The sequence below is a fragment of the Engystomops pustulosus genome, chromosome 1, assembly GCF_040894005.1.
Source record: "Engystomops pustulosus chromosome 1, aEngPut4.maternal, whole genome shotgun sequence".
Classification (NCBI taxonomy): Eukaryota; Metazoa; Chordata; class Amphibia; order Anura; family Leptodactylidae; genus Engystomops; species Engystomops pustulosus.
The window spans coordinates 13,493,080-13,506,493 of NC_092411.1; the positions used below are offsets into that span (position 1 = coordinate 13,493,080).

The window sequence follows — 13,414 nt, forward strand, 5'->3', positions numbered from 1 at the left end:
CTAACTCAGTGTCATCTCATCTGGCATAGTAGTGTGCTTTGATACTTGGCTAGAAAATAGCCATAGGAGAATACAAAGAGCTTACTTACGCATACAGTAGCGTTCTATATATTTGATTTCTGGTTGATCTGCTGGTGGCTGTACTTTCTGCAGTGCATGTACTAGCCAATTCTGAGCAATTTGTAGTGAGACTTGCGACCGCTGTGTTCTGCGCTTAGTGACGCACATATCCATAGCAAAGACCGAAGTGGGAAAATTTAGTAGGGGTTGGATTTCAATTAGGCACTAACTCAGTGTCATCTCATCTGGCATAGTAGTGTGCTTTGATACTTGGCTAGAAAATAGCCATAGGAGAATACAAAGAGCTTACTTACGCATACAGTAGCGTTCTATATATTTGATTTCTGGTTGATCTGCTGGTGGCTGTACTTTCTGCAGTGCATGTACTAGCCAATTCTGAGCAATTTGTAGTGAGACTTGCGACCGCTGTGTTCTGCGCTTTGTGACGCACATATCCATAGCAAAGACCGAAGTGGGAAAATTTAGTAGGGGTTGGATTTCAATTAGGCACTAACTCAGTGTCATCTCATCTGGCATAGTAGTGTGCTTTGATACTTGGCTAGAAAATAGCCATAGGAGAATACAAAGAGCTTACTTACGCATACAGTAGCGTTCTATATATTTGATTTCTGGTTGATCTGCTGGTGGCTGTACTTTCTGCAGTGCATGTACTAGCCAATTCTGAGCAATTTGTAGTGAGACTTGCGACCGCTGTGTTCTGCGCTTAGTGACGCACATATCCATAGCAAAGACCGAAGTGGGAAAATTTAGTAGGGGTTGGATTTCAATTAGGCACTAACTCAGTGTCATCTCATCTGGCATAGTAGTGTGCTTTGATACTTGGCTAGAAAATAGCCATAGGAGAATACAAAGAGCTTACTTACGCATACAGTAGCGTTCTATATATTTGATTTCTGGTTGATCTGCTGGTGGCTGTACTTTCTGCAGTGCATGTACTAGCCAATTCTGAGCAATTTGTAGTGAGACTTGCGACCGCTGTGTTCTGCGCTTAGTGACGCACATATCCATAGCAAAGACCGAAGTGGGAAAATTTAGTAGGGGTTGGATTTCAATTAGGCACTAACTCAGTGTCATCTCATCTGGCATAGTAGTGTGCTTTGATACTTGGCTAGAAAATAGCCATAGCAATAGGATAGCATTGTTTGGTTTTAAAAACTCAAAAAAAAACAAAAAACACAAAAAAAAAAAAAAAACACAAAAAAAAACAAAAAAAAGTAAAAAAATAAATAAAGTTATAACTCTCATTTTAAAAATGTTTAACCCGAGGGCTAGGGGTAGAGGACGAGGGCGGGGACGTGGGCGTCCAACTACTGCAGGGGTCAGAGGCCGTGGTCCTGGGCGGGGTGAGACACCACCTGCTGATGAGGGAGCAGGGGAACGCCGCAGAGCTACACTCCCTAGGTTCATGTCTGAAGTTACTGGGACTCGTGGTAGAGCACTGTTGAGGCCAGAACAGTGCGAACAGGTGATGTCGTGGATTGCTGACAATGCTTCGAGCAATTTGTCCACCACCAGTCAGTCTTCCACGCAGTCCACCCATGTCACCGAAATCGCCACTCCTCCAGCTCCTGCACCTCAGCCTCCTCCCCCCCAGTCTGCCCCCTCCCAGGAAAATTTGGCATTTGAACCGGCATACTCTGAGGAACTGTTTTCTGGACCCTTCCCACAGTCACAAACCACTTGTCCGGTTGCTGCTGAGCAATTTTCCGATGCCCAGGTTTTCCAACAGTCACAGTCTGTGGGTGATGATGACCTTCTTGACGTAGTGGAAGTGTGTAAAGAGGTGTCCGACGATGAGGAGACACGGTTGTCAGACAGTGGGGAAGTTGTTGTCAGGGCAGGAAGTCCGAGGGGGGAGCAGACTGAGGGATCGGAGGATGATGAGGTGACAGACCCAAGCTGGGTTGAGAGGCCGGGTGAACACAGTGCTTCTGAGACGGAGGAGAGTCCTCGACCAGAACAGGTTGGAAGAGGCAGTGGTGGGGCCAGACGGAGAGGCAGGGCCAGAGCTGGTGCATCAGCGCCAAATGTGTCAACTAGTGAAGCTCCCGTGGCGAGGGCTCCTGCGGCGAGGGCTAGATCTTCAGAAGTCTGGAGGTTCTTTAAGGAAACACCGGATGACCGACGGACTGTGGTGTGCAACATTTGCCAAACCAGGCTCAGCAGGGGTTCCACCACTACTAGCTTAACTACCACCAGTATGCGCAGGCATATGAATGCTAAACACCCCACTCAGTGGCAACAAGCCCGTTCACCTCCGGCTGTGCACACCACTGCTCCTTCCCCTGTGTCAGCTGCTAGTCAGCCCCCTGCCCAGGACCCTGCCACAAAAACCCCATCGTCGCCTCCACGATCCTCCACAGCATCCACCAGCGTTCAGCTCTCCATACCCCAGACGCTGGAGCGGAAACGCAAATATAGTGCAACCCACCCGCACGCCCAAGCCCTTAATGTGCACATCTCCAGATTGCTTAGCCTGGAGATGCTGCCCTATAGGCTAGTAGAGACCGAGGCCTTTCGCAACCTCATGGCGGCGGCCGCCCCTCGGTATTCGGTCCCCAGCCGCCACTACTTTTCCCGATGTGCCGTCCCAGCCCTGCACCAGCACGTGTCAGACAACATCATCCGTGCCCTGACCAACGCCGTTTCTGACAAGGTCCACCTGACCACGGACACGTGGACGAGTGCTGCCGGGCAGGGCCACTATATATCGCTGATGGCACATTGGGTTAACTTGGTGGAGGCTGGGACCGAGTCTGACACTGGGGCTGCTCATATACTGCCGACGCCGAGGATTGCGGGGCCTACCTCGGTCCAGGTGTTTCAGGCCTACTATGCCTCCTCCTCCTCCCACCCCTCCTCCACCTCCTCCTCCGAACTACCATCCGTGGGCACGGCGCCATCAGTCGGTAGCTCTAGGCACAGCAGCAGTGCCGTCGCTAAGCGACAGCAGGCGGTGCTCAAACTGCTGAGCCTAGGCGACAAAAGGCACACCGCCCAAGAGCTATTACAGGGCATCACGGCGCAGACTGATCTGTGGCTGGCACCGCTGAACCTCAAGCCGGGAATGGTTGTGTGTGACAACGGCCGTAACCTGGTGGCGGCTCTGCAACTCGGCAGACTGACACATGTGCCATGCCTGGCCCATGTGTTAAATCTGATAGTTCAGCGTTTCCTCAAGACATACCCCAATCTGTCTGATTTGCTCACGAAGGTGCGCCGCATCTGTGCGCATTTCAGGAAGTCCAGCCCAGATGCTGCCACTCTCAGGGCAGCGCAGCGCCGCCTCCAACTGCCCGCTCACCGACTGTTGTGCGACGTGCCCACGAGGTGGAATTCAACACTGACCATGTTATCCAGAGTTTACCAGCAGCGCAGAGCGATTGTAGACTGCCAGATGTCAACTTCCACCAGAACTGGTAGTCAGGTCAGTCAGCTTCCTCAAGTCTACAATGAGGAGTGGACGTGGATGTCTGATATCTGTCAGGTGCTGAGTAACTTTGAGGAGTCAACACAGATGGTCAGTGGCGATGCCGCCATCATCAGCCTCACCATCCCGCTGCTTGGCCTGTTGAAAAACTCTCTGGTCAGCATGAAGTCGGAAGCTTTGCGCTCGTCACAAGAGACAGGGGAAGAATATTCCCTTGTTGATAGCCAAAGCACCCTCAGGTCTGTTTCTCAGCGCATATCGGAGGAGGTGGAGGTGGAGGAGGATGAGGAGGAAGAGGAGGAGAATGTTGGTGAGACACAAGAGGGGACCATTGTTGAGTCCTTTACTGTTCAGCGTGTATGGGCAGAAGAAGAGGAGTTGGAGGAGTTGGAGGAGGAGGAAATGGACAGTCAGGCCAGTGAGGGGAGTGAATTCTTACGCGTTGGTACTCTGGCGCATATGGCAGATTTCATGCTAGGCTGCCTATCCCGTGACCCTCGCGTTCAAAGAATTTATTCCAGCACCGATTACTGGGTGTTCACTCTCCTGGACCCACGGTACAAGCAAAATCTTTCCACTCTCATCCCTGCAGAGGAAAGGAGTGTGAGAATGCATGAATACCAGCAGGCCCTGGTGCACAAGCTGAAACAGTATTTCCCTTCTGACAGCGCTAGCGGCAGAGTGCGTAGTTCTGCGGGACAAGTAGCGAGGGAGAGTAGGCGAGCAGGCAGCTTGTCCAGCACTGGCAAGGGTACGCTTTACAAGGCTTTTGCCAGCTTTATGTCACCCCAGCAAGACACTGTCACCTGTCCCCAGTCTCGGCAGAGTAGGGCTGATCTTTACAGAAAGATGGTGAGGGAGTACGTAGCTGACCATACCATCGTCCTAAATGATCACACAGCTCCCTACAACTACTGGGTTTCAAAGCTGGACATGTGGCACGAACTGGCGCTGTACGCCTTGGAGGTTCTTGCCTGCCCTGCCGCTAGCGTCTTGTCCGAGCGGGTTTTCAGTGCAGCTGGTGGCATCATCACCGATAAGCGTACACGCCTGTCGACTGACAGCGCTGACAGGCTGACGCTTATTAAAATGAATAAAGGCTGGATTTCTCAGAATTTCCAATCTCCACCAGGTGAAGGAAGCTCAACCTGAATAATTGATCCACTCCTCCTCCTCCTCATTTTCCTCCTTCTCCTCCTCTTTGTACAGTAAAGCAGAGGAAAATGGCTATTTTTTGACAGGGCCCACTGGCTCTTGCTATAGTACTTCATGCATTTAATTTTTCTGGAGGGCCACCTACCCGGTCCTCTGTTTGAAACAATTTTTGTGAGTGCCACATACAGGCACTCAATCTATTCCATTTTACTGCAGGGCCACCTACCTGCTCCTCTGGTTTGAAACATTTTTGGGACTGCCACATACAGGCACTCAATCTATTCCATTTTACTGGAGGGCCACCTACCTGCTCCTCTGGTTTGAAAAATTTTTGGGACTGCCACATACAGGCACTCAATCTATTCCATTTTACTGCAGGGCCACCTACCTGCTCCTCTGGTTTGAAACATTTTTGGGACTGCCACATACAGGCACTCAATCTATTCCATTTTACTGGAGGGCCACCTACCTGCTCCTCTGGTTTGAAAAATGTTTGGGACTGCCACATACAGGCACTATCCAAATTAAATTGTCTCCATAGCAGCCTCCACACGTTGTCTCCATTGCTACCTCCAAAAGTCGTCCATATAGCTGCCTCCATACATCGTCCCTTTATCAAACGAGGTGTGTCAGGCAGAAATTTGGGTTGTTTTCATGGATTCCACATCAAAGTTGTTAACTTTGTCGCCACCCTGCTGTGTTATCCACAAAATATACTGGCAAACTTTTACCATTTAGGGATATTATTTCAGCGCTTCTTGCGCATCTGTTTACATTCCCCTCACCCGGCATATCCTAAACTTATAAGAACGCTACTACACTTGATCTTATACAAAAGGTTCTTAGAAGTGCTGTTTGGGGAGTAGCCTAGAGACAGGGGCTTGGATTGGCGAAAGCTCGCCTGGCAGCGGAGCGCCAGCTCCATGCGCATCATGCGCTTCTTACGCATCTGTTTACATTCCCCTCACCCGGCATATCCTAAACTTATAAGAACGCTACTACACTTGATCTTATACAAAAGGTTCTTAGAAGTGCTGTTTGGGGAGTAGCCTAGAGACAGGGGCTTGAATTGGCGAAAGCTCGCCTGGCAGCGGAGCACCAGCTCCATGCGCATCATGCGCTTCTTGCGCATCTGTTTACATTCCCCTCACCCGGCATATCCTAAACTTATAAGAACGCTACTACACTTGATCTTATACAAAAGGTTCTTAGAAGTGCTGTTTGGGGAGTAGCCTAGAGACAGGGGCTTGAATTGGCGAAAGCTCGCCTGGCAGCGGAGCGCCAGCTCCATGCGCATCATGCGCTTCTTGCGCATCTGTTTACATTCCCCTCACCCGCCATATCCCAAACTTATAAGAACGCTACTACACTTAACTTGGTGCAGGCTGGGACCGAGTCTGACCCTGGGGCTGGTCATATACTGCCGACGCAGAGAATTGCGGGGCCTACCTCGGTCCAGGTCTCAAAGGCCTACTATACCTCCTCCCACCCCTCCTCCACCTCCTCCTCCTCCGAATTACCATCCGTGGGCATGGCGCCATCAGTCGGTAGCTCTAGGCACAGCAGCAGTGCCATCGCTAAGCGACAGCAGGCGGTGCTGAAACTGCTGAGCCTAGGCGATAAAAGGCACACCGCCCAAGAGCTATTACAGGGCATTCCACATCAAAGTTGTTAACTTTGTCGCCACCCTGCTGTGTAATCCACAAAATATACTTGCAAACTTTTACCATTTAGGGATATTATTTCAGCGCTTCTTGCGCATCTGTTTACATTCCCCTCACCCGCCATATCCTAAACTTATAAGAACGCTACTACACTTGATCTTATACAAAAGGTTCTTAGAAGTGCTGTTTGGGGAGTAGCCTAGAGACAGGGGCTTGGATTGGCAAAAGCTCGCCTGGCTGCAGAGCGCCAGCTCCATCCCAAGATCCAACTAACATAGTTGCAGCACCTTTAATCTACTACTAGTTCACTGCCTCCATAATAATAATAATAATAATCTTTATTTATATAGCGTCATCATATTCTGTAGCGCTTTACAAATCATAGGAAACAAATACAAATGTAATGTAACAGAGCACAACATTTGTATGGAACAACAGGAGTGAGGTCCCTGCTCGCCAGAGCTTACGGTTTATGAAGATGATGGGGTAACACGAGGTAAAAGAATATTTAATGGTCAAGCCATTCTTCTTAGGGAATAGAAAAAAATATAATAAATGGAATTGCTGTCGCTTGAACCACTCAGCCGTCATCTTATATACCAGGTCCAGGGTGAATGGGACTGCAGAGAAGTCTGGTGCCTGTTGGTTGCTGGATAACAGATGGGAGGACGACACAGGACGGGTTAGTAGAAGAGTTAAAACTTCATGCAGTTAATGAGTGTTATAGGCTTGCCTAAAGAAATGGGTTTTAAGAGCACGTTTGAAACTTTGGAGGTTAGGTATTAGTCTGATAGTCCAGGGCAGAGCATTCCATAGAATTGGTGCAGCTCTAGAGAAGTCTTGGAGACGCGAGTGGGAGGTCCGCACTAGGGTAGAGGTTAATCTAAGATCACTGGCGGATCTAAGAGCACGGGTTGGGCGATAGACTGAGATAAGAGAGGAGAGGTAGGGGGGTGCAGCATTATACAGAGCTTTATGGATGAGGGTTATTATTATTTTAAACTGTATTCGAAAGGAGACTGGCAGCCAGTGCAGCGACTGGCATGAACTGTAAGCATACATGGTCCCCTTATCAAACGAGCTGTGTCAGGCAGAATTTTGGGTTGTTTTCATGGCTTCCATGTTAACTTTGTCGCCACCCTGCTGTGTAATCCACAAAATATACTGGCAAACTTTTATCATGTACCGATATTATTTGAGCGCTTCTTGCTCACCTCCTTTGGTTCCTCTCTGACACCCATTGGTTTGAAGCCTGAGTCCAATTAGGGTATGTCGCCATGCCACTCTCTAGCCTGCTGCCGCTGCCTCTGCCTCTGCATGCCGTCCCCTATAGTGTCAGGGTCAATTATTGGATGTTTTACATGCTATCTAGCTTCATTCTGTCACTCTGTCATGGCCATGCTGTTGCCCATAATTTCGGCATAATGGTGCGATTAAGCAGCCTCAGAGGCATCCATGCATGCTGCCCCTGCTGTTTCCTGTCCATTTCCGTGGTGTTTCCATCCTTTTCTGAGGTTCCCAGGTGTTTGGCCAAGCTTCCCTGTGCAGAGCCTTGGTCCCCTTGAAAAATGCTCGAGTCTCCCATTGACTTCAATGGGGTTCGTTATTCGAGACGAGCACTCGAGCATCGGGAAAAGTTCGTCTCGAATAACGAGTACCCGAGCATTTTAGTGTTCGCTCATCTCTAGTAGATTTCTTTTAAAAACAAACCTATAGAACCTTTCTTGTATGTAACATGGGGACTTCCTGTAATACATTTAGTTTGGGTCCATACATACACATTGGTTACTAAGAGATCCATGTATCCAGCGCTATAAGCGTAAGATCAATTTCTGCTACTGAGCCTCACAGATACATTCATATTATTGAAGATTCTTATTTGACAAATGAAACCTTGTGATACATAATATCCAGACACAGAAATAAATCCTCCTCGAGCCTCCACGTAAAAAAGGAGCAAAAAGCCGTAACAATAATAACATTGGCGGCTGTGATATTACAGCAGAGAACAATGACTAATGTTCTCTCCATAGAAAGGTTACAATGTTTCCGATATTCTGTTTACATTTCATACAATTTCTTCAGTGTTTGAGAAGATTTTAGCGCTAAACTGTAATTATTACCTTTCTCGTGAAAAAAAATACATATCAAAAGGTCAGTGTAATATCCGTGATATCGCAGGTAAGTAGGTCTGACATCCACCATTCCCTGCAGAGGAGCCTCGCGCTGATATTTGACCAGTCTGAAGATCACATACTGATAGTGACGGCAGGAGAAGAGGAGCGAGTGACCTTTCAGCATTTTATTATTATTATTTAGTATTATAGTACATTCAAGTTTTATGTCTTGTAGTCCAGGAAGGAATCTTTGTGAAAATGTTTTAATTTATGCAAGGAATGTCTAGGACTAGAAAAACATGGCTGCTTACTCCCCCTATCTGCTGCTGCTCCAGTAGTGAATAGGGTAGAGCTGCAATACCAGTCGTAACCTGTGGACAGGGAGGGGGCACTGTTGTAGCAGCTGCGTGTTCTACTTATCCTCTCTGTTTTCATTCCATACAGAAATTCAAGAAACAGCCAAAACCCGAGACACATGAGAAGGTATGTAAAAAGTTGTTATAATTCATTTTGAATTATTCTGCATTATTAATTGTGTCGCACTCGATCGTATTGTGTCGCAATTACACCGGCCTTCATGCTACAAATCGGGGGGCGTGCCGACGGATTTGGACTATGCTCAGGATTTAACATTTAAATTTGTGTCGCAAGCCAAGAACTTACATGCACCGGGAAGAAGAAGGTGAACTCTGTCGGACCTGATCGGGGAAGCGACACATGCAGGATATCGGGCGCACGATCTTCATAAATCGCGGCAGAGTTCATCCACGTCGGACAGTCTGGAGTGGGGATCACGCAGGAACCTGGTAAGTAAATGTGCCCCCATGTGTTTTCTAAACGTAATGTAAACGCCCCATGTGACCGCACCCTAAACATTCAGATAATATTTTTTTCTTTTCTTGAAAGTATCTTATCGTATCGAGTATCGTAATGCTTTTCTGGTCATTGTATCGCACTTAAAATTCTGGTATTGATGCAACTGTACTACTGATTTAGGCAATCAGTCTACCTGTCATTGTCATTGAAAAACATCTAGAGAGAACACTGAGCTTGGTACCTAATTATGTGCACATATATTGTGATGAACACACTGGGGGTCATTTACTAAGGGCCCGATTCGCGTTTTTCCGACGTGTTACCCGAATATTTCCGATTTGCGCCGATTTCCCCTGAATTGCCCCGGGATTTTGGCGCACACGATCGGATTGTGGCGCAACGGCGCCGGCATGCACGCGACGGAAATCGGCATTGTTTTTCACCTTGGAAAACATTTTTGCATACTTCCCAGAATTCCCTAGTGGAGCATCTATGGCTTTAAGTCTGCACATGCCTTTTAGGTGGCCTTAATTGGCACTGTCTGCAGTTGGGAGTCGGTTCCTTCTGGAATAGATAGACTGGTTTGGCTTAATCCCTCATCATATTTTTAGATGTCTTGTAGGTCATACTTGGTGATAAGGTAGCAAAAGGTGGCATTGTTTTCCATTTAACGCCTTGGAAAACGTATTTGCATTCTTCCCCAAATTCCCTAGTGGAGCATCTATGGCTTTAAGTCTCCACATGCCTTTAAGGTGTCCTTAATTGGCAATCTCTCTATAAAGAAAACACCTACTTTCTGACCCTGAATATATAAGTGCTTATTAAATGTTACTTGCATTGCTCCGCCTCCTTTTTCCTGATTGACAGGTCTCACTGCTAGGACAAGCTGCTGTATGGAACAGTGAGAGAGAGCTCTGTAACATCATTGGGTGCTTAATGTCACGTGACCCCATGTAAGTATTCGATCACATGAAATCACAGCAGCCTCCATGAACTTCTACACCTCCCCATCCTCCATGAAGGCTGCTGTGATTTCATGTGTTCAGAGACAAATGTGACTGGGTAAAGGACCTTAGATGACATCACCCTGGTCACATGACATTAAGTGCTGAATGCTGAGAAGAGACATGGGGAGGCGTAGATGGGAGGGGCCTACTGAGCAAGATACACCCCCTCTGATGCAAGGCATTAAATACACAGACAAATTTTTGTTGGAAAAGTGCTGGTTACAGCTTTATTCATTTCTTGTTATAAATCTGTAAAACATAAACTTTATTAGGACATAATAAAATGTACAACAATCAATTCTTCAGAACTTATAAATTTAAGTAAATGAAGTGGTCGAGTACTTGGCAACAGAGCTGAAATCACTTTCAATTTAAACGAACAACATCTAAGTCCATCTTAATTACCAAACAAAATAGTTGAATACACCACTCATAAATCACCATCAGCATGCAAGCCACACTTCCATATCCACAAGCCAGTAACCTCCTGACAAGTGGCGAGAGCAGATGTGACTACCAACCAACCTTTTTTTTTACCAAACCATCTTCTGAGGTTCACCCCCTCTAGCAGTCTATGAAGAACCTTTATTAGTGAAGCCGGACATTACCAAAATCATCACCACCAATTTACCTTCTTACCGGATAACTGTTGCCAAGTACCCGCTACCACATGGCGTCTTGAAGGGTCACCGCCACCCCTGAAAACCAAAACTGGCAACTTCAGACAAACCATAATTGAAAACATCCAACCCCAAGTCAGTCAAATTCACACCATCCTTACCTGTATAACTGCGATCAGCCTCCAACAGCCCATGCCTCACCGACATTCAATCTCACAAATGTACCCAGGCATTTGTTAATCTTGATGAGTGCCCAAAGCTGACACAGACCCTGCGTTCCTCCACGCTCCCTCCTCACCATCTCTGACCACACAATCAAAGTATTTGGATACTCCGTAAGCAACCATAACACATCTCTCTTCATGTTCTTAATCAAATCTCTCATGGGAAAAGAGCCCATATCATTCCCACCTGCATGTATGATCAACACATCCGGCCGTCCCCACTTCTCAAAGCCAACTTACAAATGAGCATGCACTGCATCCCACTGAAGACCCCTGTAATCTAGGCAACGGACACTTACCAGCTCGTCTGCAAGCCCTAAAGACCTACCACCTAAGTTCAGTTGCACTGTCCTTTCTGCCCAGTAAATGAAAGAGTGCCCGAAAATCCAGATGACACATCTTTTCAAACCTATCAAATTATACAAAACCATAACAATAACGACCGGCACCCCACGGTGCTTAACGACACCACCTACTTCTCCAGCCGATGGAGTCGTACATAAGAACGAAAACGCCTCAACTCCCAGCGCCCAATCCGCTTGTTGTCCTCCTCAGGCAAACCCCATCTAGCTACCTCTGTCGCAGAGCCAATGCGGAATTAATGAGAGCAATATTCCTTCTCATCCAAACCCAGTCTCGTCAAGCATTACCTGAAAACCGCATTAAATTGAAAGGTAGACAACATTGTTCCATTCGCATGCAAAAACAAAGAAGCGCCCTATTTAAACAAGAAAGAGAGCACTGCTAAGGATCTCTGCAACCTTGCCCCTGACACCCGCATGTCAAACAACCTTCTCAAGAAACAGAACAGACATCCGACAAGTCTGCAAACCAGCCTCACGCCATTCGTCCTCTAGTGAAAACCACACACGCCATACGCGGGCCACGGACTTCTGAATCCACGATAAAAACCTCAGCACACCATCTCCCAGAACTGATCCGGACAATGCCTGCTGCACCAGGTCCTGGAACCTGTCCAGCTGTAAACGAGACAGGGCATTTGCCACCTCATTATCCACCCCAGGGATATGTACAGAACGAAACAGGACATTCAAACGAAGACACAACAAGACCAAATGCCACAGAAACACAATCACAGGTGGGGGGGAAGACGTCTGCCTGTTAATAACCCCCACCAATGACTTGTCGTCACAATGGAAAACAATGCAACGATCCGCCAACTTGTCTCCCCACAACTCCATAGCTACAACAATGGGGAACAACTCCAAAAGACGGAGGTTAACCATCAGTCCCCACTCATGCCACCATACCGGCCAATCCGCCACACTCCATTCACCCTGGAAATAAACTCCATATCCAACTGACCCAGCCGCATCAGTAAACAAATGAAGCTCCACATTAGATACCTGAGCCACCATCCACAATGTCCTCCCATTGTATGTCACCAAAAAATCATCATACACACTCAAATCGGCCTTATTTTCACTCTTCAAACGAATAAATTGCTATGGTCTCCTGATGCCTGCGCCAGCCATCTACAGAACACCCGCCCCATTGGCATGATCCGACAAGCAAAATTCAGCATACCCAATAAAGACTGTAATTGCCGCAATGACACCTTTGAATTAACCAATGCCTCCTGCACCCCCGATCTCCATTCCTCCAACTTGGCTAACGGCAAACAACACTCAATTCCCAAACAACAAAGCATCATAGCCGGCCCCTCCGTCTTGTCTCTGCCTAAACAGCAAACAACTCTGACAACGTGGACAACAATATCTGGCACTTAAAGCTCCCTGCCTGGCCCATGCAAAGGCCCACCCAAAAACTACAAAACGCTTCAAAGTATGCACATGAGATAGAACAGCCCATTGGAAGGCACCTGTCCACAAAAAACTCCCCCTCAAAACAACACCCCAACAAATGCATAGAACTCGAATGTACTGGTAACAAACGAAATGCCGCCTCGATGTCAGCCTTGGCCATAAGGGACCCTCTCCCACTTTCCCTCACCAAACACACGGCAGCAGCAAAAGAAGTATAGGAAATGGAGATCAAAGAGGAATCAATGTCATCATTCACCGAACCCCTCGCAGGTACGACAAATGATGACTCAGATGGTACTTCCCCTTCTCCTTCTTGGGCACCACCCCTAGGGGGAAAACCCGTAAATCCGCCAACAGCGGACTAACAAAAGGACCCAACCAGGGGCCCAAGCTCACCTCCTTCCGCAGCTTCTCCTGAACCACCCCAGGGCAATCATCTACCGACTTAAAGTTCTTTGCAAACATCGCAGGGACCCAATCCCGGAACAGAATCTGAAACCTGTCCTGGGACCC

At 47.6% G+C, this 13,414-nt stretch overlaps 1 long non-coding RNA gene across 1 annotated transcript in view; it reads left to right on the plus strand.

Annotated features, from left to right (window-relative positions):
• The window catches only part of LOC140117051 (uncharacterized), a 66,970-nt gene that overhangs the window by 5,586 nt on the left and 47,970 nt on the right, over positions 1 to 13,414 (plus strand). Inside the window, exon 2 of the long non-coding RNA XR_011852992.1 lies at positions 8,892 to 8,930. This is a non-coding gene — a long non-coding RNA (uncharacterized lncRNA). The remainder of the gene's footprint in view (positions 1 to 8,891; positions 8,931 to 13,414) is intronic.